The sequence below is a fragment of the Nilaparvata lugens genome, chromosome X, assembly GCF_014356525.2.
Source record: "Nilaparvata lugens isolate BPH chromosome X, ASM1435652v1, whole genome shotgun sequence".
NCBI classification, from domain to species: Eukaryota; Metazoa; Arthropoda; class Insecta; order Hemiptera; family Delphacidae; genus Nilaparvata; species Nilaparvata lugens.
This window is the reverse complement of record NC_052518.1, coordinates 94361072-94382928: the sequence shown is the minus strand read 5'-3', so window position 1 is coordinate 94382928 and position 21857 is coordinate 94361072. Positions and strand designations below refer to the sequence as shown.

The 21857-nt window shown below is 33.4% G+C and overlaps 1 protein-coding gene across 1 annotated transcript in view; it reads left to right on the top strand.

Annotated features, from left to right (window-relative positions):
• Positions 1-11498: 11498 nt before the first annotated feature.
• The window catches only part of LOC111044744, an 85447-nt gene continuing 75088 nt past the window's right edge, over positions 11499-21857 (top strand). Inside the window, exon 1 of the mRNA XM_022329962.2 lies at positions 11499-11634. The gene's annotated coding sequence lies outside the window, so the exon portion shown is untranslated. The remainder of the gene's footprint in view (positions 11635-21857) is intronic.

Genomic DNA, 21857 nt, shown 5'->3' with positions numbered 1-21857 from the left:
ATAACTTTCTTTAATGACCAGTAAACAAATAATTTTTCGCAATAAAAATTGTAGAGAATTTAATTGTGAAAAGAATTATGTAAGCTGTGTAAACTAAATTAAAAAAAAAATTAAATAAAATTTATTCTTATGTAGTACATTACACCACAAAAATTTGCTGTTTTATGAGGAGAGAACTAATAACTCATAAGTTGAGTTATAACTCACAATACAGCTTCCAGACTAGTTTTATTAAATGTTTCAGATATTTTTCCATAGGAATGCAGCATAACTTTTCCAAAAACTAGTCCCCAAACAATTCAGCATCGGTGTATTTCACCAGAGGAACTGAATTCCGGGCGAAATCTTTCACTCTGTATAGCTCGCTAATGAAGCGTTTATGGATATATGTTTATAAAAATTTTTTTTCTTATTTTTACCTCTACTATCACGTATTAAATTATTTTACCATAATAAGGAATCACTCTGTATGTATCTTCGACCTGTCCATGAGATCATGAGAGACATGAGTATGTCCTGACAGTCTCCACAGAAGCATACTTAATAAAAGATACAAAGAAGGAGTGATAACTGATACTGTATCAAGCAGTTTGATACAAGTCAGTCAAAATAACACAAGGATTGCCTTGGTATTTTATCTATCAAAGTTATTACATCAGTTTCATTTGTGACTTTAAAATAAACAGATAAAAAGAAATTCGATCAATCCTAGATCTTATTTTTTCAATGATGGATGTTTGTATAGAATATGAGTGAAGACGTCAACCTTTTCATATTATCATTATTATCAAATCAGAGATCACATAGCTTACCGTATATGTTAAGTGATAACCAGCTTCTATAGTGTTTTCAGAACGTGAAAGAAATGAAAGAGTTGATGGTTCCGAATGTGGTGAACAGCTTAATGGAGTATCAAATTGCAAAAGCGTCTAGTAGTAGCAATATATGCCATGAACGTCCATTGTTTCTATAGTGGTTGATCAGCCATATTTTAACTCTAAATGCGAGTAGAACTAAATACATATGTTTTTCCCCCAACAGAAGTGGTCATCCTCCTGATGAGCTTGAGCTGATAATACACTGTCATAACAACATCACTGTTAACTGCACTTGTCCAACAATAGAAAGAGAAATATCAATCAAATATTTAGGTTTTACCGTGGATCAGCATATTAAATGGGACGGACATTCACATTCAGAATCTATACTTCAAACTAAAATATTCAATAACAATTTTTTACAGAATTAACCAATTAAAAGAATTAAATATTTTGAGAACGACTTAGTACGCTGATGCTCATTCACTTTTCCATTATAATATATAGAAGTATGGGGAGCAGAGCAGCATATGACACTCATTTTTTATAATTTTTTTTCAAAATTCAAAAAATTTTTTTTATTTATTCAAGTAAGTTACAATACATTCTGGTTCATACACGAATCTACAATAAATTACAGTACAACAGCCAATTATGCAGCAAATTTCACATATTATGAAAACTTATTAATTACAATGAAGATTGAATGCAACATTAGAATATTGATAATATAGTATTGTAATATAACTACATAAATCAGCGGTGTTTCAACAATGAATAAATGATAATTTCAATGAATAAATATACACCCCACTATATATTATATGTGTTGGGGTATAAGTAATTAGTTGCTTATTGCGTGTAATAATTACTATTTACAAACTTCATTCACTGATATGGGATTAAAGTTTTTTATAATAAAATTAGTAAAAATGTATAATACAAACAAACAAAATTATGGAATTAGTAAATAAATATTAATGTTCTATTAAGGATAATAATAAGAAAGGTTATTTTTAGACTGCGCTTGGAAGACCCACACTCTATCCCAGCAGATTAATATTTGAAGAGATGGATCTACCAACGTTACATCAAACTTATGAGACAAATTTAATTCTTTTTATTAATAGAAATACAGATAAATTTACCCGTCGCACAATCCCTTATAATATACGGCCAACTGTAGTAAATGCTTTCAATATTAACTTTACTTCATTAACATCTAGTAAACACCAATTTGAATATCAGAGTAATAAACTAATAAAGAAAATTCCGGAAGACTTTATTAAGGATAAAATAAAAAACAACAAATTGAGATTAATAAGATCGTGGGTAAAACAGAACTATTATTTTAAAATTGAGAATTGAGTTGGCTAAATAAACAATTTTTGGCAATATTAATTGTGTAAGAATTATTAAAACTTGACAATTTTTATATTATTTCTCTTTGTATCTATTTTTTGTTTATCAAGTACTTGACTATTGATAAAATTCAACATCCATAGATTCTGATTATCAACAGAATTGTATCATTTGTACTGCTGTTATTAGATTAAAAAATGTATTTCTTATTTGTAGAACTCGTGGCTGGAGCTCAAGGCTTCTTTTTCCAGTCACGCCAAAAACTATTGTATTTTAATGATTATTTTGTTTGTAAAAATATTTCTTGTATTTGGCATTAAATTCATTATTCATTATAGTAATAATTTCCATCTCTATCCCAGTAATCAATGAGATGCCAATTTTGTAAAACCTAATATGTATCAGAATTTAGTTGATTTCGAATGAATAAATTTAAGCATAAGACATGGATGGGGACGTATCTGCTCTGAGTGCGGACATGAGCATGGTACATGGGTGTACCTCCTGCTGCCTGAACGGGAGACTCTCCTAGGGTAACCGTCCACTGGAACCGTATTCAACTTATCCGTTCGGCCGTTGGATCGGACAAATCTGCCGGCCGTTAATTCGGCCGAATATGGTCGTCCATTGGAACCGTTTACGTCAGTTTAGTTGCCAATATTATTGAATTAACTACTATCTTAGCCACCAAAATTTTTCATAAACAATGATTATATTGAGATTTTGAAAATTGAATAAACAAATGAACACTAAATTAGTTATTCATTATCAAGCAATCTTTGTTCACAGACTCCTTTGAACATCACAACGATGATATATTTTGTCTCGCATATCCCACTATGGAACATGCTCTTGAACCAAACTTATCAACTTTTCATTGTCCATAGTTACAACTTTATAAAACAGAACAACTTCAAAAAACAAGACTGTGAAACAATTTAAGGCTAGGAACACTTTGTTGTCCCAGCTCGACTAGTTAGTTCGGCCGGATAGAGCCAGAAAATCCCATACAATTCGGATCGAAAAATTGATCGGCCGGAGACGGCCGTATGAACCTCTTGCAATGGACGAGCATCTATTCCTTTCTTTGTTGGGGGATCTTTCGGTCGCGTTCGGTAGTTTTCGACCGATGCTAGTTTGGACGAAAACGGTTAGCATGTCTAGGTGCCGGTTGCACAACAGCCGGTTAAATTTTAACCGTGATTAGTTCCACGAGAACCAATCAGAGAAGCCGTCTTATCAAGAAGGCCTTCTCTGATTGGTTCTCGTGAAATTAATCACGGTTAAAAATTAACCGGCTGTTGTGCAACCGGCACTAAGTCTTACAAATTAAAAACTTTTCCGGGGGAGGGACCCGGACCAGCCAGTCCTCTATTCTGTTAATTGGAATTGAAACGGTCTCTCTTTAACGGCTGTTCTTCAATTAGTTGCGTATCTAGCCAACAGAATGCATTGGTAGTACGCCTAGACGCTAACTCTCGTTTGAGAAATGTGCGAACTTTTCATGACATCCTTACGGTCTACAGATAGAGCCATGGTAATGTAGGTTGATCTATGAAAATTTTTGGCGGGTCAAAAATCCACCTATTCTGCGCTATCGTCTGCCTGGTTTTTGGTTGGGTGACCCCTAATCTTATTAACTTAGTCATCCTCGTTCTAGGGGTGTTTTCATTAGTCAAGTAAACCTGAAATTCAAGTTTTGAGTAGATAATGTCAAGAACTTAACTTCATTAATATTGATTATACTAACGTAAAATCAAGGTTACTGAATCAGAAACTGTCTTGAAAGTAGTATGTATAAAAGAGCTGAAAAGAACAGTTTTATGCAAGAAAATTATGAAATTTAAGAAGAAAACATTGAAATTAATTAAATCTTCTCAATTTCTAATAGTCAGTTCATGAAGAGTTGATTTCAAGTTATCAATATCGCCATATTAAGTCAAACGATGAAGAAAACTTGAATTCAATTAATCTTTGGCTAATGTAAAAGCACCTTCAGTGTGTGTAGCTGATACGGGTATATTTGATATAATATTACATCTTGATTCTTGTTAAAAAAAATCAATTACATCTCATTTTTCAATAATTAAATAAACATTTCCATGATTGAAGGAGAATATTCTGTTAATTAATTTCTCACTTTTTGCTTTTGGAAAAAACGACTAGCAGTCAAATTTTTTCCAAAAGCAAAAAGTGATTTAATAATAATCAGTTCGTGATGGAAAACAACATTGAAGAATTAATTTATATTTATACATTGTTAAAAACGATCTGGCAACGTTGCGGAGCAAGAAAAGGATAGCGCTAATTAAATAACATGAATTAGTCATGCAACTTTTGATCCATCAATTATAATTTCCAAAAGAACCTCTTTTCTTTTGAAGGTGATATCAAAATGATGTTATAGGTGTTATTTTTTTAATTAAAGTCTTTTCCACCAATAAATTCATAAAACTTGCTAATGGAATGACATGTATTCTATTTATAATTTGGGCCACAGTGCCCATGTATTTCATAAAATTTATAATATGTAACCCTAATTTAAAGGTACTTTATTAATTGTACTAGCCAGCAGGGTCGCTTCGCTCGCCTTATCTGTCTAGCCAAAGGGCTCCGCCCCTTGGACTGGACCCCCGCCTGAATCATCCGAAGAAAGGGTCAACAAAGGAAAACCTCCAAGTCTTGAAGATTTAACCCCCCAAACTTTTTCGACACATCCCACTTTGAATTTGGTCGAAATTTATCCAATGATTATGTCAGTGCTTTCATAATTTGAGAACTTTAATATTGAAAGGTACAGTATACTAAACATTTGACGCCTGGTGGTATCAATCTGTACCATCAGTTCAAGATTTTATTATAAAGTACATAGTGGCTGGGAACAGTTGTAAACTATAGTGAGGTCCATGTTATAATGACAGTATTTGATCAACTTTGGTTTTGCTATCCTGGTCTATCATTCTACAAAGCCGGTGGTACTATTCTTTTATAGGTCCACAACGATGCCAATTATGTTTTTTACAGTGTAGAAATATAATTAATCAATGTAGAGAATCGGCATCGCTATTCTTCTATCTTTATCCACTGCCATTATAACGTGGACCTCACTATTGGGCATTAAGTGTAGATGAGTCAATAATCAAATTCAAAGGGCGCAGCTATTTGAAGCAGTACAACCCACTGAAACCAATAAAAAGAGGGTATAAATTGTGGTGCATATGTGACCAAAGAGGCTACACTGTGAGTTTCAGGGTGTATCAGGGAAAGAATGAAGAGCTTGAAAAGGAATTTGAAAACTTTGGGCTTGGGGAAAGAGTTGTTCTTGAACTAACCAAACCTCTTTGGGGAACAAACAGGCAGATTTTCTGTGACAATTATTTCACATCTGTTTCATTGTTGGAAAAATTGAAGGCCAACAATATTCTTGCTTGTGGGACCATAAGAGGGAATAGGAAAGGGCTTCCACAAAATCTTATACAAGACAAGAAATTGGAAAGGGGTGAGTCTGATTACAGATTCTCCTCTCTTGATGTAGGGTTTTGGAAATGGAGGGATAATAAAGTTGTATTGTTGGCCTCCAATTACAACGGAAATGAAACTGTGACAGTGAAAAGAACCAACAAAGATGGTAGTAGGACAAACATTACTTGTCTAACGGTTGTGGTTGACTACAATAGGTGCATGGGTGGGGTTGACCATGCAGACAGACTTCGTGCCTTGTACTGTGTCGACCGAAAGTCGCGGAAATGGTGGCACAGACTGTTTTTTGGTCTTATGGATGTAATGTTTGTAAATGCTTATGTGGTCTACAATACCATTGATGTAGAAGGGACAGGTAAGCCAGTGAGTTTACTTGATTTCAGAAGGTCCTTGGCCATAGGACTAATGTCCCAAGTAAATCTAAAAAAACGAAAAATGCCTCAACCTGCTGTGGTCAGAAAGAGAGGAATTTCTGTCCCTGATTATATAAAGAGGGCAAACCTGGGCATTCACTGGGTCAAGACCACCAATGAACGTAAAAGGTGTGAACTGTGCTCGGCATTGTATGGTATCCAGTCAAGACCAAGTACAAAATGCTCACACTGCAATGTGCACTTATGTGTGAATGATAAAAAAATTGCATGGCAGAATACCATGAGGTGGAGATATAATAATTTATATCTCCACCTCATGTTATTCTACCATGAGTTATTGGAGGGCAAATTCCCCTGGTATTTTGCCAAATTATTTACACTCACTGAAACCATAATAAGTAACTGAAACCTCAATACTGTAACTATAAATAACTAAAAATAGTAACTGGAACCTCAATCACATGATTTATCTAAGTAGTGAAGTCAGCTTCTTGTATTTGGCATTCTGTATTTGAAAATAACTGTATCATGTAATTTTAGCATAAGTATTTTTAGTATAAATGAGATTCATCTATTTATGAATGGAATCATAATTACCGGTAAGCCTATGTATTATTTATCTTTTATTTTTGTATTCTAGTTTGTTCTTGCTGTGCTCACGATGAAAACATTTAGATTATTCTAATAAAAACTGAATTGTAAATAACCTTGATAAGAAAATATAAGTAAGCTTCAACCTGCGAGCATCCTCTCTGTAAATGAGTATTCTATTTTATGAATCTGATTTATGATTTCAATTTTGAATTCTTACAGAGGATGACAACATACTAAAATATTGTGGGACTGCTTTTTCCATGCACTTGAAATTTTCTTATGATTTTTCAGAAATTGTAATTGTACACTATGTAATCTGGTATTTTTTATTCAAGTCTGTTTTTTTGCACACAATAAAAACGTATTGATCATGTAAATCTTTGTGATTTTTTATTATTCACAACAATGATTGGTATACAAAGAACGCATTTTGAGAGGTAGGTTGGTCTCATATCAGTTTATGGATCTCATACTTGGTTTACAGCTGACGGTACAAATTTGTACCACGTTAAATACTCCCAGAAGGGAGCCAGTAAAAAATTTGAAAAAAACTTACATGATTTCTAGTGATATTATACATCTATGATCCAATTTACAGCTTAATACAGCATAATTGAAGTATCTTGGCTGTGAAAGGGTTAATTAAAAGACCGTCTAAAACTCAAAGCTCAATGAAAAATAACCATTGTGTCTTGCTTCAAATTGTAGAGAGTTTTTGCTGTCAACAATGGGGAGTAGGTACGAGGTACTATATGCTTTGAAAAATTTTATGGATTAACAATTTTTCAAGTGGTTTGGAGAGTGCAGTATGAAGAGCAATCCAATCAATGTAGATCTCGGAGTAAAAGTACATTCATCATTGAATGTCTTCATTGACTGGACTAGACAGTGTTAGAAAGTTTCTGTGACTTCCTTTGAAACAAAAATACCTGTAGTCTTCCAAATTTACAACATAATAGACGAGCATGTGATGATAAATACCAGTTATGTACCCCATTTATTTATAAAAAAGCATCATAGTACCCTTTTTTGAAAGGTTTTTATTATAAAATAACAGATTAAAAATACAAATTGGAACAAAACAACTAGTTTCGAATTTCACATCATCTTCAGGTTTCAAAAATAAATTTTAAATAAAAGTTTTACTCATGGGCGTAGATCCTGGGGGGGCACGGGGGACGAGTCCCCCCAATATTTGATGGTATAGGCTATGTCCCCCGGAAAAAAATATTGAAGTTTTTAATTATGATAACACATTTTTATTAGTTTATCGGGAATAAACTTGCCTTCTACGAAATATTTATACATAGTGCCGTTTGTATGTAAGACAAGAGTGACCAGTGTACAAAGTATTCTAGTAGAATCTATATCCTTCTGTGGTGATTCGTACCTTCGCCGGTAAGAGGCGTAAAGCTGGTATGCAGATAGCAAACTCATGCATGCGCGTTGCCATACATCCACCCCAGAGATTGAACTAATGTATAATAAAGTAATTTTAATTGATAAAAACTCCGAATTTTTTTAACTTGATATAATTTGTAGGAGAGGAATTTCATTTTTTGCACAAGAATTTAGTATGATCATCTCATTTAAGGACTTCGTCTATTATGTTACGATTGTTACCTAAGTATTTTGTATCTGAAACTCTCTTCAAACAAGGACAGTTACAAGAGTTGCAATCACATAGATTTAAGACTTTGTTTTGAAAAATGTAATTCATCATGAGAATTTATGTTGATCTTTGTAACACAGTTTTAGCTATTAATTAAAAATTACAGCTTTGTATGGTTTGTGAGTGGAGAACTTTTTTTCTGGTTATTTAGCTATCCTGCTTTGGTTGGTAATCAAAACAAACAATACAACTAATGCTGGGTTTTTTTGTAAATAATTTGTACTTAGTAAAACTTAAAACCATTAACTCATAATTTTATTTATTTACCCAACAATTTACCCCTGCCAAATAAGAGGATTTAAAACGGATTTGAAGTGAAATATGCTTCAAAAACCATCATCTTAATAAGCTATTTTTCAAAAAAATCTTCGCTGGGGGGCACCCCTCCAGACCCCCCACTACGTCCCCCCCAATGTCAAACAGCTATCTACGCCAATGGTTCTACTTATATTGATTTGTTATTTAAATACACAAATACCATCGTTAAGTGATTTTTTCAGCAGCAGCCCCTACCCATCATTTTATGAAGATATGGTACCCCCATTTAGTATGATGTTAACTCAAAAAACATCCACAAATCACCTAATTTCGTAGGCTACATACTTTTTGGAGTCCCGTTTGGTCAGTCCAACCGGCAAAGTGTATGTAGAATCTGTGTATTCAGAAGTGGCGCGGATCTGGTGGATTTCTTTCTAAGCTTAACTATGTGAATTGTAGATGCAAAACGAGGTGAATTTTGAAAAAGTGTGTGAACTAGTAATTCAGCTTCAGAACAGTCCTAGAAGACGTTTTGATTGGATGCACACTGGGGTACGTACTGGTGCACCGGGGTACGGGTGCACCCCGTTTGCTAACGGCTACCGTTTTGTGTTGTGCTTGCGTGCAATTCTCCCCGTTTGACCTCTCTTACAAACGTACGCCCAGACACGTTGGATACGGAGAATTCACAATAGAAAAGGACTCAACCATGAGAAAAATACTTGACAGTCGTTTGGCAATGAGAAAGAAAGTGCAAAAATAAGTAGGCAGGCAGATTGTAGCAGCCGTTCACATTGATCTACACCCATAGTCTTTGAGACGATATTTTTGTATTTGGATAATTTATATATGCCCGGCTGACTAATTCCATGAGGAATATTATTCATAATGGTATGACATAGAAATGATATATTCCTATCAGAAGCCGATCGTAAGTTACGCGGGAGGCCAGAGTGATGAAAACGGGCATGCCTAGTAAAATGAGAGTGATTGGACTCTGAATTGAAACATATTTCATTCTTAAACATGTACAAAAGAACAGATGTTTTGATGAAGAGTTGCCTAGTTCTGAAAACATATCATTAGTAAATTCCAACAATTAGTAGAGAATCAGGATTTGTATTCAATTCTGTTTTCAACCTATTCCTTATCAGCATTACCAGTCCTCCACTTGATCTACCTGTATTCTCTAACTTGAAGCCGGAACCGATGAAATATTATAATCATCAAAGCCTTTCATGTACTATTTGTTACGCTATTGTTTCTCTATGGTGAGACATTGCCCGCTTCGTCCTTTTTCTCAGCGAAACTTCATCATGGGTTTTCCGCGGGCAAGTCCCCACACAAGATAGGCGTTCACACTAATACCTTGCTGGAAACGGCCATCATCGGTGCAATCGTCATGCTGAAGCCGCCCCTCATCGCTCTCACAAAACAAAGAAAAAGGCTCATCGACCACCTCCTGTGATTAGCCCCCTCCTGAGAAAATCCACATGTTCCAGAACTGCCTGGAAACTTATTTGCATTTTTCGCATCCGTACCAATATTATCAGCTCCATGGACTTTCGAACGTGAACTGGAACTATTTCGAATTATTTGGCAACGCGATGCTGGATGATTTCTCTTGGAAAATGCTAGTCTTTCCAAGCCATTTTCTCGATCAATACGTTTCTCGTATACATTACTACGTCTACATCAATACTTCTTATATTTTTCCACTTTTTTCAGCTATATATTGTATATTGTAATGTATTTTTTGGAAGAATAAATTTTCTTGATCAATACTACCTCAATCACTTCAAGAGTATAATATCTTCCGTCAATTACCATTTTATCAAATCTGATAGTTGAAGAGTGGCCGTCTTTTCTCATTCGCCCCTCAAAGATTTTCAGCTTCTCTCTTATCCATCTCACTATCTCTGAATAGTCTTCCGAAATACTAATCTTTGAAAGAAATTCATTTCTTTTTGTTTTCAAGACCTCTAATTTGAATGACAAGTGGCTAGGTCTTCCCACCGATGAATGAAATCGATGAATAGACAATTTACAGAGGAATAAATTCACAATAAATATCTATATTATTTGAACAATCTAGTGCTAAATCGTGGGCACAGGTTTAGCTTGTACGATTCAATCAATACGTGATTGATTAAACTTTAATTATAGAGCATTTCAGTTATATGTATAATATTCATTTAATTTGAGTTCTATCTGATGTTATTCATCAGATATTGATTTTATTCAAAATGTTAGCAATGCAGTTTTATTATTGTGAGACGAATAATTTCTTCAAGCAAGGCCCAACAAGGACTGCTCTTGAAATCATTTTCTTCATTTTGTGAATTTTCTACGTTTGACTAGATAAAGTTTTCGATCTTGATCTAAAATATGTAACTAGCACTAGAGAAATATGAGAGTATCTTATTCTTATTGAATGAAAAGACTAAGCAATTGTCAAAACCAAGTGAGTAAGACAACATTTTGACAATTTCGAAATTGTCAAAACCCAGTGATTAAAACAAAATTTTGACAATATTTCTTAGTCTTTTTAATTTTCATGAATAATTACCACAATATAAACTTCTCAACAACATAAAGTATCTTATTTTCCTATGCTTATAACCCTTCCTCTCTTTTTATTCTCCTCTTTCTCTCCAGTTCGCCATCAGACGTCCATCACTAATTTGAAGGTGTTTGAAGACCTGCGTTAATTGATGAAGGGCTTTACCTGTTTTTGGTGTCAGATTTTCCCGATTATCGTGGTTGAAGAGTAGGCGTCTCTGGAGTGAGTGGGGTTGTGGAGTAGGTAGAGGAGAAGGTGGAGGCGGTGGAGGAGGTGGTTCAGGAGGGGGAGGAGACGGAGAAGGATGAGGAGGAGGAGGAGGGTGAGAAGGAGGAGGAGGTAGCATCAACAGGTACAGATTAAAGTTGGCGCGTTTTACGCAGGTGTGGTTGATGCTATATAAGGCGAATGTTTCCTGGCCACCCTCCACTACATTTGCGACCACCTAGCAGATAACGCTGAATACGCATCAACTACAACTGACTACTGCGTCCACTGAGCAACAACAGCTAAGTAAGTACTCCTCCTTGAAATCCTCGGTAGTCCGAAACAAAATCATATCTCGGATACCGTAACCGACATAAATTATTAGTTTTTCAACCCTACGAGCTCACAAACTAAAACTTCATCAGTAATAATAATATAAACTTATCCTATTATTCACAAAACTATACATACTGGGGGGGGGGAGAGGGAGAAATGTAATGAAAAAACTCATAGAACTGCAACCATAGTACACATTTTTCATCGATGACAGTAAGTTGCAATTCTTATGAAAAAAAGAAAATCAATGATTCCTTCAATCTAGAAAGTTTTTCAAGTCGGGACTCTGATAATACGATATAGTTTAGCAAATTATTGAAACCTATTCTTTGTAGGTTTGTGTTATAATTTCCATATATTGACAAAGAGGGAAATGCACCCAGTAATATGTAACTAACAAAAAGGGTCAAAAAGTATTTTAAACAAGAACTTAATAGTTTCTATATCCTTGAAATATAATAATTTGGATTCCAATATATATTATATAAGGCTAGAGAGCAACCTCTAGATAACTTCTAGCCTTCGATCAATATCTTATCCATTCTAAAAGACTGAGATTTGAGTGAAATGAGGATGAGGAAATTATAAATGGAAATAAAAATCTCAGTACCCTTTTTTGAATTATTTTATCGAGGTGAATATCATTATTCTTTATTGATTGATACAATAGGTACATCATCAAAATGATAGGGAGAGAAAAAAGGTAGCCTTGTGCTATTCCTCTCCCAAATTTAGATAAGGTTACACATAGTCCGAAATAGGTTAAGTCTTGTAGTTGTTCACTAGAGTTATTTTCAATAGAGTGAACAGAAAATTGTTTATAGAATAATGACTACGGTTTGCAAATAAAGCACACGAAGAGGCTCCTTCTCGTCAGCTAAATATGGTTCATTTCCACAGAACAGGATTTGATTCGTGGATATTAAGTAATTGCATAATATTCAAGAGAAAATCAAGATTATTCGAGAGAAAGAAATGACAGATAGAAGAAGGATAACGCATAATATTGATATTTGAAGAATAAAAACAACATAGTTCAATAAATCTTCAAGGAAAATCTGTTAATAATGAGCACAGGGGATTTCACATGCGCAAAAACAGAAATTTGAATGGAATTGGAAAAAGGACAAAAATTGTTGAAATTAGTGTAATTCTTGCAAGAGTCTAGAAATTGTAGAAATTCAAAACAAAAATTTTTGTTGAAATTAGTGACCTTGATATAACCAATATAATTATATTGCCTGCATGACTGGTGGTGGTTGGATTTCAATATTTACTACTGTCGAATAAGACTTTTTCAAGATTTATCCATATGATAATTATTTTGAATCCGAGTTCAAAGAGCAACACCATGTAGATGTCATTATCGATTTCAATGATGAATGATGGATTCAATATCATTGTTACTGTATTGCATTCATTATTAATAATATTTTGAGATATCAAGGAGTCTTTATTCTGTAGCAAAAATATCTTATGTTGGAAATAGGGAAACTGAACATGTTTGAGCTAGAAAAATACACTCCTTAAACATAAAATTGATGGTCATTGAAGCAGAAATTCAAAATCTCATTCTAGTTTTTCTAAAAGCCATGATTTCAATCTTCTTTCTAGTTTTTCCTTCAGTTTTTCTCGAGGTCATGGTTTGAATTTTTCTAGATTTGAAGATGGGAAATCACATTTGAAACCTGATAAGATCGGAACAACTTTCCGATCATCGAACTTTGAACGATCGGTTCACTTTTAAAGTTTCCAAGTGCTTACATTTTGTATTCTCATACAGTAAACCATTCATCTCAAGCTCGAAATTTAATGTTCAATCAATTTTGAAAGGATAAAAAGAATAATGTATAGGAGAAGTCCTATTACTTGATTATGCGATAGGTTCACTTTTAAAGATTCCAAGTGCTTACATTTTGTATTTCCATACAGTAAACCATTCATCTCATGCTTGAAATCTAATGTTCAATCAATATTCAGAAGATAAAAAATCATCTATAGGGGAAGTCATATTACTTGATTATGCGATAATGTGATAGTACTTGATTTAGCTAGATGATGATTGTAAACAAACTGTAGAGTACACACACCGAATCAAAAAATTTGTAGGACTGAGACTAGATCCTGAGCTAGAAGTAGCGGACTTACCTATGAATCAATAGTAGCTTGTATAGCTTATTATAGCTTGTAAATCATTGTATCCATCTAGGTGAGTCAATAACTTACATGGCTGACGGGCGTCTTTATTTTCTTATGAAGGATCACATTACCGTATCAGTTAACGTTCTAATGAATAGTTTTGAATACCAATCTTCTTTATAAGAGTGTCTAGGTGAGTTCGCTTGTCTGTTTCTCCCCAAACACCTAAAAAAAGTAAACTGTATTCATAGTAAACTACTATAATACGTATGGGAGAATCAAAACTTGTATGAAAAAATCATAACTTGTATTCTCTATCACAAGATTCAATACCTGGCTCAAATTCAAACGGAATTGATTCGAAATACCAGATTTTGCAGTTAGTTTCTTCATATATGCATTAAATTGATGTCTCTCCTAGCTTCAATTTCAATTCTCTTTCTAGATTTTGGAAACTTGATTTTTGAAAAATTGATGTCTCTCAAAACTAGAATTTCAATTCTCTTTCTAGATTTTAAAAATTTGATGTTTGAAAGACCAACAAATCTTTCCGAAATCCATATAATTTCATTGGACTTGAGTAGCCCAATCGTAGCCAAGTAGTAATCTTACGAGGAGAAGACACTATGATTGTATTCAATACCAGTATTTAGTACTTGTATGAAATACTTGAATTTTTTTCTGCTTTTACCTGGAAAGCTGAAGGACGAGCTGAAAGAGTGCAGCTGCAACAATTCAAGTGTACTACCTGGTCTGTCATTAACTTTGCAATTTGAACTTCGGAAAATTCCAAGACTCATCACAGAGCACTATTCTTACATTATTATTACTTCATAGAATAGAAACAGAGTTTCCCATTATCGATCCCTGCAAACTTTGATGCAATTAACACGTTTTTTATATTTTTCTACATTTCTATTACGAGTCATAAGAAGACTAGATAGTTCTATCCCTCTGATCCTGAATACTTCTGAACCTTCAGATCCTGATACCTCAGGATCACCAATATGGTTCACCAATATCTCTTCACATTCAGACTCCACATTATGTATGACTGTATGCTCAAATAGTTTTAGACTGTCCTGCAGTCCTGCTACAGCACGACAATCGTGAACGGATACAGGAGAACGTATTGAGAAGAATATATGTAAGCTTAAATGGTTCTAGACTGTCGTGCTGTTATCAATCGCGAACGAGTACAGGATATATATATATATCCAAGCACTTATTGAGAAGATTATAAACACTCACTGAATCCTGTTAGATAACTTTCATAAAAATAACAGTTATGACAGCTTCTTTCATGAACTTAATTTCTAGTTACTGGAACAAGGACCTCCATGAGAACAAATAAAACTTATCTCAATAAGACATTCATAATTTCAAGACCAGATTATGTCAAAACCACTAATTTATTAAAAAAATTGAGATACTAGTTTCTGTTGCTACATTATTATCAACCACTAGTAAACTGAGAGCACGAACCTTTAATAGCAGAATAAATAGTATGAGTGAAGCCTTACAATTGGTCAATAGCAAATAGCTTACAATTGGGCTCTAGGCCTACTGTCATTGGCCGAGAAAGGACACTCCCAACTTTTTCAAATGCTATTTCTAGTCTCGGCCAATGACAGCTCTACCTTCATTGGTCAACATCTAATGGCAAATCATAGGGCTTCAACCGAGCTATATATTCTGCTCAAATTTTTCAAATGCTATGTCTAGTCTCAGCCAATGACAGTAGAGCTCAACCATCATTGGTCATCTAATGGCCAATTGTAGGGCTTCACTCACACTATATATTCTGCTGCTCAATGTTCAAGCTTTCAGATTACTAGAGGTTGATAATGGTGTAACAACCAAAACTAGTATCTTAAATGATAGGTTTTGTCTATATAAAGTCGTTTCAATTCAATTTTTATCGGTTGTTGAAAGCTTCATACCATATTGTATGATATCAGCTATTATTTATTTTTACATGGAGTTGACGTCAAAGTGAAAAACTGATTGTCATTTTCTTGTTTTGAATTATTGTTTGGGTTCTCATAGCCCTTTCTATAGCTTGAAAATTCAAAATCTGTTAAAATTTCCCTGATAGTCGTTCTATATAAACATTGAGGTAACTGGAATCTCCGGAAACAGCAGGTATATGTTACTCAGCTTGTTCAATCAACAATATTGATTTACTTAGTTTGAAATTGGATTGTACCATAACGAAGAAAACGTACACGAAATGGTACCTTCGAAAACAACCAGATCTTGAAATAGATTTGGTTCAGAACCATTCGAGGAATAAATTTTGTATCGAACCCAACAAGCAGTACGGTATTCTTTGTATTTTCTGGGATCCTGATGGAATAATGTAATGAGCAGCCGGATTTCAAGAGCTTAGGACTAATATTCAATTTCTATTCTATTCAAATTATTCAATAAAATCATCCAGCTTTGTGAAGGCTTTGAATAAATCAATATTTCCGTCGTTGTGACTGTGATCTATCAGTCAATAGTACAGCAGGTTTTCATGAATTACTACGTACATTGCTAGAGAAAGCTTGAATATAGGAGTATTTGATATTTCATTTGAGATTGTTCTTATACATTATAGAGTTTGAGTTATGAATTATAGAGTTATTGTTTCAATACACACATGAAATAGAAAGAGATCACATGATTCAATTACAGAAACCAGAATGATAATTTCATTGATCGTTTTGAATATAAGTTGTAATGACGATGTCATCTATTGGATCTTCGTCTTAAATAATTAATTACTATTATATATTCCGCACATCGAATCATTCATTGAAATCTTCGATTGATGATGTCAAAACACTGGAAAAATCCTTGTTGTGTGCCGTCATTGGAAATTGTATTGTTTCTTTCTTAGGCATTACCATTATAATCTAATAAGTTCTCCATGACAATATATTAATTGTAAACTAATCTTCCATTGATTGTCAAAGCTGGATTTTTTTTTAATCATTTGAAGATGATTACATGGAGAGTCCGTGAAACATAATGTAGGCATCAATTGATTATTTTTCTATTCCATGACCTAGGTCAGGGTAAAAGCTAATCACTAGTTTGCGAACCTATTTGCGAATTTGGAAAATCGAGTGATAGGAAATTCAATGCCATTTTGCCTTTTTTTATATTCACCACCACTCATTCTTATCAGCTAATAGCTATCATAAAACTCAAGCTAGGGAGAGAATTCAATTTGTAGAGAACCAAACTTTCAAGTCATCAAACATAAGGCAACCATAATTTTCCATGTTTAGTTGTTCAGTATACGTTTTGGGGTTTTACGAGGATGAGATTAGAGAACTATTAATCTATTCATTGAGTGATACACAAATCAGTCGAGCATTATATGATATCAATTAATCTAATTTTATTTGCCAAAAATTTCAATACAAATACAACATTTGAAAATGCATAAATTTATGAATATACCAGTAACAATGACAATTGTGATATAAATACATTGAATGTATTATTGAGTGAGCCTTGTCATCCGGTACCATACTTATCAGCTCAAAAAGCCTTGAACTTGTTCTGTTAGTAAATTCAATAAATGTGGATTTGACAAAAACAAAACTTTTTCAATTATGGAGACGTTTCATAACATTATTGCATATTAAACAAAACTGAAGAATCTAAGGTACAAGTTCATATTTATATTGTTTATTTGCCATGAATACAATTTCTACAAAGAATTGAACAGAGTGGAATAAATTCAATACACAAATTTCAAAGGATAGGAAAATCGATTTGAAGTTACAAATGTGGATAGATAACTTCGGAAATCAATCCCAGAAGAATATAATAGAAAAGAATCATTTTATATTATTCTTCATCTAGGGTAGTGCCACATACCAGATGATTATTCGTATCAGTTCGTATTTTGTTGTTAATAACAATCTATTCTGCAATACGTTTCAATGGTTCACAGGAGTGTTTTATTACTTACCTCGACATAACAGGCAGTTTTTAGAGTTACCTATGATCATAGAAAACTTCTATAATCTTATAATATACTGTATTCTGTGCTATGATTCGAGACCTTGTTTTTCTTGTCACAACAATAAACATGGCTTCAGCCATTGGTGTAGAAACTCTAGTGGGTGTGTAAAGTTTCGAATTTATAATAGATTGGCTAAAATTATAAAACCATTAAACAAGATAATGTTTCGTGTTTCAGGCATATAGTTAAATATAGATGGAGCCTTGTTGTGACAAAGGGAGAGCGTGCAGAAAACTAGTTACACTGTATCTAGTTTCAATATTATTTGGAGTTCACTCGTCATAAATTATAAATCGATGGACAATAATTAATTGAAGAGTGATAGTAGAAAATCATAGAGTAGATTAGAGATTAGAGTTCTTTATTTATGTATGATACAATATTTAGATGGTAAACACTCGATAAATGCACTTGAAATTTATGATAGAATAATGATTATCAACGCATTACTCTTGTTAACAACATTTATGCATTACGTTTGAACAATGATGTGTATCCAACATCGATTACGGATTGTTTTACATGAAATTGAATGCACCACTTCACCCATTGATATTCATGTTTAACATATAAATTATAACACATACCTTTCAGCTATTAATGAACATCAAATTTTCAAGGAGATTCATTTGTTTCTCGAGTGCATTTCGTATGTTATAGAAGAATGTATGAATTCAAGTCTACTTTATTGTATTTGTAAAATAGAATTATAGTACCCTTTGAAATTAATTAAATAATAAAACTTAAAAATAAAAAATCAATTTTTTTTCAAAAATGAGTTCAAGTGCCAATGTCCAAATCTCAAAGCAATAAAAAGTTATGAAATGTATACTACCAATGTCATAATTTAGTTATTTCACTCTCAGAGTGCGAAAACTACCAATGAAGACATATGTTTTTAGATTGTCATTCACACTCCGTGCCAGAACTACCAATGTCGACTTCTGCACTTCTAGCACTCGAATTTCCGTATCGAAATGCCGTAGTTCGAAAATACAAGGTGAACTTTAAAGCTGATTTGTGAGAAAATTGATATTTTGACATAGGTAGTTCTTGCACCAAGCCACAAGAATACAAATTGTAACGTAACTACTAGTTTCGGTGATCACACCATCGTCAGGCTATGAAAATAAATTTCCAATAAATGTTTACTAATAGTTTTGTTATTTTAAATATCATCTTCAAGTGAATTATTTTAGCAGCTGCCCCTATCTATCGACTGATTTATTTGAGATCATTTAGTTTTAAAATTTTTAAGTTACGTTACAAATTGTATTCTTGTTTTATTATTTTATCAATTTTAAAGGGTACTATAATTATCTTATTGAAGAAATAAATACACTTGTATCTAAAATGCATTTTGTTTCTTATTGGAGAAATATACTCTTATATCTACACTTTTAAAAATATTCAAACGTGAACGATTTGATATCTTTATAGCCACAATATTTATTGTTTATTAAAGATTTTGAGATATCAGTTTCGATTGTAACACCATTAACAATCTCAAGTTTAACAATGGAACAACTGGAACTGGTATGTTTGAATCGTTTTAATGAATCAGTGGTTTTGACAATATCGAGCTATTTTTATTTGATATGGATATATCTACTACTACATCACCTTCACAAGAAAAGCTGAAAAATAATTTCCCTCTTAACAAATATCAATCTCCTATTTTGAGCTTTATTTGGCACTATAACTTTACTCAACGATCATTTGGTATTCCGTAATTGATTAGTGTTATAATCGTAGATTGATTGGTGAAACATTGATTACTGAATTGTGCAACTGGCCTCCCATAGAATCGCCGCTTACCTGATGGAAGAGAGAATATTATATTGAAGAATATATTAGATTACCTATACAATATATTCTAGATTAGAATATTATACAATATTACAGTTATCTCTCACTACAAAAATTGTGGAATTATCATACACTATTTATATAAATCACGAATCATATTATATTGATAATACTATAGTGAGGTCCACGTTATAATGGCAGTGAAGAAAGAACAACGTTGCCGAACCTCTGTCTTGTCAATGCTTCTATAGACGGTAGCTGATACAGGTTTATTGATGTAATATTAACTGTTCATTCTCGTTTAAAATAATTTATTATATTTTACTAAGCGTGAAATTTTTTTCAATAATTTTATAATGATTTTCATAATTAAGATGAAATATTTTTCAATTAATCAATAATAATTAATAATTAATAATTAATTTTTCAATTAATATTTTTCAATTCTACATTCTTAAAAGACGATCTGGCAACAGAGCAAAGCGAGAAAGAGATAGCGCTATCCGCTTTGTTGAATGATAGACAAGGATAGCAATACCATTGCTAATCAAATACTGCCATTAAAACGTGGACCTCACTATAGTCGGCAGGCTCGCTTCGCTCGCCTTATCCGTCAGCCTTAGGCTAAATAATCCAGAAATAAGACCAACAGACTCGCTTTACTCACCTGCATTCGAGGTTCCTTCCTAACGTTAAATAATAATATTAATAAAGCCTTTCAGGCTCAATTCATCTACCAGTTGACTAAGACAACATAGAAAAACACTAGAAACCTTTGATATTATCTCAATGTCCTTCCAATTCAACTTTTCACACCTTAGCTGAGCATGTATATCAAATTTGAACATTTTTTTTATCAATTTGATCTTTAAAAAGCTAAAAAAACGCTTCTGGAATGCCAAGTGAACAAATCTGCCAAATTTGAACGTATTTTTTTCCAGTAGATGTTTACGGTGAATAAATGAATTGTATGAAATGTATGTATGGATCACTGTCATTCCACTTCTAAAGGTGCGTACAAATATACGCGCCGCGAACATGAACAATTCACTTTTAATAATCAGCTGACTATATCTGTATTTTTACAGAAACGGTAAGATACAGATATAAAAAGCTTGGCATCAGCTGATTAAAAGTGAATTGCTCATGTTTGCGGTGCGTAAATCTGTACGCACCTTAATACATACAATGACGGATGGATAAATACATATAACTCTCCAGATTTGCCTTAAAATGATAATTGACTAAATAATTCTGAATAATTTTCAGAAGAAAATATCAATTTTAATAAATAATAGGGATAATAGCAGAGGTGATATCACTTGGAGATGTCACGAGTCATCTGAGTTGATTGAACATGTGACAAGTGCATGCTGCATGCAAGGCTCTTGTAGCAAGACTATCTACTTGGATGGATGAGACAAACATCTGCCAGGCCATTGTAGATCTGCCAGGCTCTTGTAGATCTGCTAGGACTATCTACTTGCATACATCTGACAAGGATTGTACATTGGAGTTGGTGTTGGACATGTCTACAGTCTTGGAGAGTCGTGAACGGACTGAACTGGTTTACCGATCATAAAAAACAATAATTGATAATAGACTTAAATGGCAATAGATGAACATCAACAAATCACATTTTCCATTGACATGCCAAACTGACGCAAGCACCAATCACAGATAATCTGACCTGCACAAATATCACAGTGATTCCTTTGAAAATGTCAGCCATGTCACATGTGTAATATCAAAAGAAATGCCAGAAACGTTCCAAAAAATTGAGATAGTCTGCCTATGTTGGTCCTAAATTTGATGTATAGGCTTAAGTTGTAACATGATAATATTTTGAAAAATATAGAAGATAAACTGAAAAAAAATTGATGATGAAATTTTAAAACTAAATAATAACAAGAAGGCTAGGAAAAAGAAGAACAACAACGACAAGAAGAAGTAGAAGAAGAAAAAGTTGACGATGAAGATAAAAAGAAGCGGTTAAGCGGGCCATTCACTATAGGACTGACTTCTTGTACAATTTGAAGTCCAACATTCAATGTTGAATTTGACGTCGGACCGTAGATGTGGTTGTTAATGTTGGGTTGAATGTTGGATGTCCAGCCGGACAAGTTGGATGAAATGGAGGTCCAACACATCCGACATCCCAAGGTCAGCCGCCCAGTCAAGTTGGAATGAGTGGGGTGCTAGACTAACTCGTGGACAA